Raw genomic sequence first — 9,283 nt, forward strand, 5'->3', positions numbered from 1 at the left:
CAATAGAAATAACTGCTTAAAATTACATTATGTCGGCTTATCCATCATGTGAGTGACGAAAGGTTTCTGTACCTTACCATATATTTCAGCTTGCAGGAGAAGTTACTTTCCTTCATCGCAAAAAGCATACTTTTCCTTGTATTATACCCTACATATTCCATTGTGCGTTTCCCGTAAATAATATGTGTTGGTAGAATGCTGAAACTATTTTGAGCCTAGCTACAAGTGTTTCTTTTTGGCGTCATGAAGCAGCTTGACTGGTAGGGAATATCTTTAGACAGTATATTGTGGGGCCTTAAACAAGCAGCTTTAAATTCTCGTACAATCTGAAATGAAATTATCTCAAGTTATCTGAACAAAAGCTCAGTATGTGCTACAGCACTTGAAAATGCCATGATGCGAAGTACTCGGTTCTTGAAGTGTAGCCTGCACCTGTGAATATGTCCCTGTATCAGTAGGAGCAAGAAAATTGGCGATTCTCTAAGCCAGAAAACGGTACAGTGGTTCTGTTTCGGACTACCGACTAAACAAGTGCTGCACTCAGTATTCACACGGGAGTAAATACGTTGCTTTCTATTGGAAAAAAAGGGGGGCCAAGCCATGTTAAAAGGCGGAGGCAGATTTGCGCAAATAAAACGACGCCGGCGCGAAACACCTTACAGAAAGCAGCGCAGTGACAGCAAACAGATGCGCTGGTCAAAGTTGCAATTACAACTTTGGCCAAGAAGCGTCAATGCCAACCTTATGATACATGTGCACGACACATTGTGTTGTGGCGTGCGCACACCAGTCGCGAACGCATTATGAGGTTCTTACGCCTTTCCCAAACGAGCGCTCACTGAGAAAAATAGAATAGAGCACTGAGTTGGCACTCTACTAAGTTGGTGTGCCTAAAACCAAACCCTGAATCCGAATTTTTCTTTCGCAAGTGAAGAGAACAACCTCAGAACTATTTTTATTGTTCCTCTGTAATACTAATAATTTCTTCAATAGAAACGCTCATCGGTAGCTTCAAAGAGTCCATGATAGCGGCACTTAAAGAAAACAACATTCGACTTACCGACCAAACAACGACACGGTTCCTACCACGTAAATCTCATAGGTTGTGATCTTCATGCTCGACTGCGCGTCCTTTCCCACATTCCAAAAGGTATGTCGCTTTCATTTTGTTCCAGAAATTGTCACCTTTCAATATCAAGTCCTACATGTGGCTCAGAACAGCTGCTACATAGTGGAGAGGCTCGAGGAAGGCTGTGGCACCCTTTTTGGAAATGTTAATAAACGGATGCGCAGTGAGTACAATTGTATATCACTGGCTTTGTAGGGATATCGCCGAATTACTACGAAACAGATACTTGCCTCCTCGGACAGAAGTGTCGAAAGTACCTTTTAAATTACACTTCTTTGGCGATAGACCCACCAAAGCTAGATTAAGAAAAACTGTGCAGATCCCATGCGCTGTGTAAATACATGTTATGTGAAGAAGGTTGCACGTACCTGGTTACCAAGAATTTTTTGAGAGTCCGAAAATTGTTACTAAGTGTATCCCCGTGTTTTGCATATCGAGAGAGTGTGTGACGCGATAGTACTTGTGTGTAACGACAGCAGCAAGTCGACGACCATGTTGATAGCAATCATATGGCCCCAATGGCATGATTTTTAGTGTGATAGTTCGATGCAAATTTATGCGTGCTCATTATTGAGTTTTACTTAGGTACTCAACAGTCCTTAGGAGATAAACCCGGATAGGAACGTGATATGCGACTAAGTGTTATACAGCCTTATGTATGTATGATTATGTAATGTGGTCGATGGTAAAACGACATTGAAATTTTGTACACCGGCAAAGAAAGGAAAAAAAACATCAATCACTTGAGCGACTAAGTCGGTACAGCTTCGTGCAGTTTTATAAGTAGCGTTAGCTGCTAGAGGAGAGTACTAGTGAATGTGCGCCGATCCCATAGATTGTGCAGTCTAACACAATGCCGCAAAGCGCGAGGCGTCATGAGAAAAGAAGACGGCAAAGTGCCAGTGGACGCACACGCCAAATGGTTCAAAGAGCTAGTTGGCTTTGAAACGAGAGAGAAGTATGTGTATACCAGCGTAGAAATCTGTTTACATAGGTAATAAAAACTGCATTATTACTAAAATGTGATCACGGCTGCTGGGCTCGACGGCAGAGGTCTGATTCTAGCATCGGGCAAGTAAATCATTATTGTTTTTTTAAGTTTGATGTACAAGAGAGCCCGAAATAGGCCAAATAAAACTCCCTACATGAACGTACATGTACGTTTCTTCATTCAGAAATGACCTTCGGCAGAACCATAGCTCATATCCCGTTCCGTATGTTGCGAACCCTTTCTTGGGCAACTACTTTCGACATGCGTTTTTGGTTTCGGTGCAGCAGAAGCTACAAATAAACACCTAAATATGTATAGTATATTCAACGATCATTCGTTCATTCTTCTTTTCAGATTGCGAGCTATGGGTGAGAAAAGAGAAGCATGCTCCAAGTAAAGGCAGCAGTATCAGCACCGCCAACAGAAAGAAATGCATTCATCAATTTAAAGAGTTATGTTCGTTTGGCAACAGAGTATATTCTAAAAGCACTTGTGAAAACTTGCAAGCTTTATCATAAAAAGACGCCACCGTCTACTTGATGATTTATTTCAGTTGGCACGCCAATGGAGCCTGGTTCCAGTATTAAAGGCAATTACTGATCTCGAGTGTACGCTTGTACTAATTTCTTGATAAAGTGAACTGTGAGAACTATTAATCTTCGTAAATCAATAAGTTATGTGTTCGTAGACTGAACGCATAGGTGTTCAAGCTATGTACATTTTCTTCCGAAAAGGAATGTTCTGTTTGCTTACACAATTACGAACTTTGCGGCATTCCTTGCTGCAGCGCAGCCTTCATGCGGCGAAAGTGACCTCGGCAATCTTTCGTAATGTTAACGAGAACTCGGAATCTGAAGCTTAAACAGTAGTACAGGTTTCATATTGGCATTACGAACTGTATGAAAGCAAGTCGTCAACGCAAAACAATTGTGTCGGGAACAACGCAGCACTAAGGGAGGCCGAGACCGCAGTTCTGTCCCAACTTTTGAGAGCCAGGAAATAATGTTATCAAAGTAAGAACTGTTATTAGCAATATAATTTCTACAGCATTCCCTCCACAAGACGAGGAAGTCATAGAAAGTTGTACGATTTGTGCGTCCAACTGATGCATCAAAATGCTTTTGGTGAAATGGCGTCAAGCATTGCTTAGCGTCAATACAGTGGTTGTGCACCGATGTACATACCACCCGTCTACATCTCCGTAGTGAATTCGTTTAGGATCCATCAAGAGGCCGATCTCTTAGTGTTAGCTGCGTGTTCGCACAATCTGGGCTATTGTGACCCCTCTTGCTGGCGATTCGCATGTACATTGTTTTCTGGCTCGAGAGCTCCAAACCGATCCTTCTAACGTGGGGGTCGATTATTTAGGTGGCTTTCTGAGCGTATGTTATGGTCTGTCACGCTCAGGCGGTTGCTCTAGAGAGTCACATCACCTGCATATATTGTGAATCCTATCCCATCTACCTTATTTACTTCCCATGCCAGAGGAATTAGGAATTTATGAAAAAGTTAAAAAGTCACAGTTTCGCCTGAAAGGCGAAGCATCGATTGCAATAGTAAATTAGTAGACAGCTAGACGAAGTGGGGATAGTAGTTTTAACGGCCGTATAAGCTTGAAAACGTTCGATTACTAACTAAATTAACAACCATGGTGTCAAGCGCACACAGGCAAGCATGAACACATTGCACTCGATGACCACAGACACTCGCTGTGAAAACGCTGGCGTGAGCAAGCGCGGTCGCAGCGAGCGAAGTGACCGTCGTGCTGTCTATCGCTTGAACGCAAACTGAGCGGCGAGAACACAGCACACGCAAAGGTATGAGCTGTTAGCAGAGCGCTTTCGAAATAGGGCGCACGCGACCGCGTAATATACACAGTTGCTGCCGGAGAAACGCGGCGCCACCTCTCCCTCCCCTCCCCGCAAGACCTTTCGCGCGACGAAAGATGGCGCGTTTGCTTTCCGCTTTCCTCCTTTGCGCGCGCCAGAATGAGCTGCGATCGTTGGCTCCCCTCGCACGCTTTCACTCACACAAACTGCATGCGGCGCGCGGGGACGGTGTGTGGATTTTATACGGAGCATCACGGTGGTGCCGACGCCAACGGCAAAAGTACGCATGGATTGACCATATAATTTCTGTCGCATTTTGTACTGCGTGTCTATCGTTTGGGCAGCTGGTTATTTCTTGTTGCTACTTGTGTTGCAGCCGTCGAACAAGTTTTCGAACACAAGAATTTGGTTTCGCGCACATCTCTAATGATCCTCCCAGAAAAAAAGGCTGGTAAATGTGAGCGCCCGCAGAACAATAGAAAAATGTTAAAGGTTCAAGTGAGCAACAAGGTTAGAGTACGTACATTTATAATCTAGTATCTGCAGTATCAGATCGGCTCATGTAGTCGGCACCAACGTTCGCGCAACAAGGGATGTGTTCGGCAAGTGGCATCAATTCGTGTTCGTTAGTAGAACACCACGTTTCGCGTGGCAATTGTTGCTGTCTGCCATAAGACAATGGGTACTGGATCACCACACCGTTTCCTGGTGCGAGAACCGAGTTTTAAATTATTTTCTTGCACTGGTAATCTGAGGCACTATAACGTAAATCTATTCCAAATGTTTCTACTCTATTTCAGCCACCAGCCTTCCACGATTCGCCAAAAGCTTTCAGGCCACCCCTACTTTGTCTGTTATGTGGCGTCACCCAAACCGCGAGAACTCCCCCATCTGCTATGTCGTGTGCACACTAATTATGCATGATTAAGCCGAACAACAGAAAAAAATGTTTGTTTTCGATGCTAGGCCTATCGGTCCCAACGTGGAAGCGGCCCGCTTCGGGCTACGAAACTAGCGCGACCCAATGGACCATAATAAAGTTATTCGATCCATCCATCCGATTCTACGCCTTTTTCTCCAGTAGCCCTCCGCTACTCCTCAAACATTTTGGGACTGCGCCTACTTCGCCTTTCTCTCGCGCTACTTCAAAAAAAAAAAAAAAGCTCACCTTGTCCAAGTGGCGTGTACGCATTAAAGATGCACGAATATGCCGAACCAAACTGAGCAGTTATGGGAACAGCCACATACTACCCCGCTGCGAAAGAAATGGAATGTCGCTGCCAGCCGATCACTTTGCCAGTAGCTACTCGGAGCTCCCGGGAAAAATGTACGTATTTGCGACGGCAGTTTTATACTTCCGTTGACGGCAATTGCAATTTTCGACCTACCCTGTTCAACCTGGTGCTCGTTGGTCTCGCCGATTTGTTACCGCAAACCGTAGAGTTCTTCGTATATGCAGACGACATTTGCATATGGGCTTCAGGAGTGACACGTGCATAAGTCCGCGCACGACTTCAGAAGACTTCAAATGCCGTGTTAACATATCTAAGAAGGCAAGCCCTGGAGCTTTCACCTGAGAAGTGTGCACTCGTTGATTTTACTCGCAAAGCGATGGCCCCGTATGCTTTGCGGATTATTGATCAAAATGTACTATACAGACGAACGCATGGATTTCTTGTAGTCATCGTTGACAGAGACTTCTATTGGAGCCCTCACGTCTCGTACATGACAAAGCGTTTGGGTCCCATTGTGGACCTTCTCGCGTTTCTCGGCGGGAATTCCTGGGGTGCAACATTACCGTCAATGCTGCAACGATATAAAGCGCTATGTATGGGCTTCCTACGGTCAACTTACCTGTGCTAGGAAATACGTACACTACAACTGTACGCAGACTCCAGAGTGTGCAAGCCCAAGCACTCAGAACTTGTCTTGGTGTCCCAAAAACTACGTAATCGATTGCGATAGTGGCCATTGCCAGAGACTCCTCTTTTACAGTCTACTTGCCACTGATGTCCTGAGGGCACACGTCCGACATCTGACTCGGGTTCCCTCAAACCTTGTTGCTTGCTTACCAGCAAAGCGGCCACATTCAACATTTCCTAAAAGCATTGTCAGATATCAGTCATACTTGCCATCACAATCCACGCCTGCTACACGATTATCAGCCCCATTGTGGTGCCGGCCACGGCCGCAAGCACAATTGACAATTCCGGCCATCAAAAGAAAGCTGGAGCGCCATTGCAAGCTTTGAAGCAAGCAACTTTGGAACACATTTACAACGTCCACAGATTCTGGCAACATGTCTACACAGTTCGCTCGGTAAAACTCAACAGCTTAGCTGCTGCAGTCATCATCCCGGCAAAATCTGAAGAAATAAACTGAAAAACTTCATTTGTTACCACCTCGACGGGTCCAGAACTTGTGGTACTCGGTGCTGCACTTGATTTCATTAATCAGGAACCATCTCAACAATGGACAGTCTTTAGTGATTTCAATGCAGCCCATCAGTATATACACGGACCCAATGAACAACTGGCCGCAGAAATACGAGAGATATATCATCGCAGCCATGACAAGGGACACAACATAATCTTTAAATTGCTTCCAGGACATTGCAATATCAGCTGGATTGAACACGCCAATGAAGCCGCCCGATCTGCACATGAATGTGCAGATCTGTGCAGGTCAATTTGTCTTGATTTTACTTTCGTGAACAGACGCAGCGGCTGGGCTGCGATTGATGTCCCCTGAATGTGCTTTGCCCCTTTGGGACTCGAACACTTTCACCATGTGTCGTTTGCGTTCGTTGTCTCCGGATATACGGATGCATCTCCTGCCTGCATTACCACGACGGGAACAAACCATGCTGTGCCGTCTGTGGCTAGGCGCTGCATTTATGAACTAATATACCTTCCTTATTGGAATGGCCAACAGTCCCACGTGCGACATGTGCAGCAACGATGAGACGCTCCAACATATCTGTGTCTGCCCGCGCTATAGTGCGGAGAGGCAAGTGTTGTGCAGAGTGCTGGACCGCGTTACTGGACAATCGTCCGCTAACGAGACTAAAAGCTTTAAGTCAGTGCTCCGAAAGAATATCCGCGCTGAAGGCCTTACTCGCCCTACTGAGGTTCCTGCGGTCTACGGGCCTTCACGATAGAGCTTAAGAACGCCGCCCCCTATAGCTGTGGGCAACTGTGTGGGCGCATGTTAGCCAGATGCACAAGAAAGCACCCAGAGACACAAAGAGACCTATTTATAACATGAAACGGCACATGGGACTAATACAGGAAAGGACCATACAATAAGCTTGGGTGACTGTCACGCTCGAGCACTCACAATTCTAATTAAGAGTTCAGGCCTCGTGGCGATGGGTCGGCGGGCTTGGCTCCAACGGCGATGAGTACGGGCGGTGGTCCAAGTTCAGGGTGGCACAAAGACGTAGCCCGGTTCCGGAGCGTCAGCTCTGGGACGTAGCCCAAGCTCGGCAGCGTAGCGATGGGGTGAGAGCCAGGACGAAGCCCAGCACAGCAGTGGGGTGAGAGCCGGGACGAAGCTCAGCTCAGCAGGACTCACGACGATGCTAAAAGGCTGGGGCGGCGCCCGGTTTGCAATACAGGACCAGGGCTCTGGGACGCTCGCTGGCACTTAGTAGCGAGCGCAAACGCATGTAGCCAAAATCTCGCCTTGCGACGTTGGAAATCAACGAGGAAGAAACGCTGCCTGTCCGCTGGCCGCTTCGCTCCCCGCATGTTTTCGGCAAGAAGGTCAGGGTTTTGCCTTTTCCGCTGCCTTCTCTTAGTTGGCAGGCCTCCCTGAACGTCTCACCCTCCCGGCCGTGCTTGTTTTGCGCGGGGAGCCTGAAATTTGGCCTAAGGTTGGTGTTTGGCAGCTTACCTTCGATCGGCTGCCTCGCTGATTGGGTGGTACCCACTAGCGGGGCATTTTCGATGCTCAGCTTCCTGCTGCTCTGCCGCCGGCCGGGGGCGTTCCCCCTTCGATGGAGAATTCGCCGCGCTCGGAGACTCAGTCTTCTCTTCCGATAGATACCGCGTGGGGAGCTGTGGTTTGGCCTCCCGTGGGTGCAGGGCCGCCTGCGCCTCCGCCTATCGGGCTGCGGGACCGGGCGGTGCGATGTGCCTTCCTTCGTGCGAAGCAGAGTTGACGCCGCGTTGACGGCGTCGTTTCATTGCGCTGTAGATCGGCAAAGGCAGATAACCGACATATCTCGGATATCTAACTGTAAGGTGGCCAACATCACCGGTCTCAGATTCTGGGTCACCTGAGACAGCTGCTACAGAGTGTGCTGACATGAGGCTGTGGCGGTGAGGCAGTGTGGCCATGCGATGAGCTGTGCGATCAGCTCCAGCGGACCGGGCGACTGGCGCGGGTTCACATGGGTTGTTCCGACGACTACGAAACTGCTCGTATGCTGCGGTGGTCGGTGGTGGTGTGCCGGTGCGTGAGGTCTCGAACGGTGCGGGGGGCCTGGGCCCCGGAACTGTCGTGCTACCGGCGGTGCTGCCGACTCTGTATCAGGCAACACCATGCCCACATAATGTTTTGACCCTCTCGTACCCCCTGCCTCCGCAGCTGACGATTTATCAGCTTGATGAAAACAAACGTAGATCTATAAAAGAGCGCATTGGTGACATTAGCGTACGCAAAACTCGGCACGCCCTGACTTCTTAGGGCGACAAAGGTTCTATGGAAGGCTTAAGACCGCTGTTGAAACCAATGCGGTCACAAATACCACTATTATTTATTATTTATTTATTATTTATTATTATTATTATTTATTTAGTTTATTATTTATTTTAACAAATACTACAGCGCCCGGTGGGCATTATCGGAGGGGGGTTAATTACAAACATAAAGGTATATGAAACTTCAAGAAAAAACAGCATTATCATTTATGGTATTACAAATACAATAGTATTACGAGAAAGACAACACATCGAAAAAAAAACATTCGATTATAAAATTCGACTATTAGGCTTGCGCAAAAACGGAAGCTGCATGCTAGCTAAATGGGCTGGTCCGACGTCCCCGCGGTCAGTCTCACAGCCCAGCTAAACGCGAGAAACCCAACTTAACGGTAGACCCTTCCACGTGGTCGGTACGAACATATTTCACGAACGGCCTGGCAACTTCAACCACTCTAGGTGACCAGCTACGTTCCGGTTCATCGGGACCGGTTCGCGGTTGCGGTGGGCTGGACGTCCGCTGCCATGGTGGAAGATGTCCATGTCCTACGTGCACCTTCTGTGCGACATACGGCCATTCCCACCGCGCTTTCCCATGCGCGGCAGCAGGCGGACCGGGCGCTGTGCA

This window comes from Dermacentor silvarum, chromosome 2 (genome assembly GCF_013339745.2).
Source record: "Dermacentor silvarum isolate Dsil-2018 chromosome 2, BIME_Dsil_1.4, whole genome shotgun sequence".
NCBI classification, from domain to species: Eukaryota; Metazoa; Arthropoda; class Arachnida; order Ixodida; family Ixodidae; genus Dermacentor; species Dermacentor silvarum.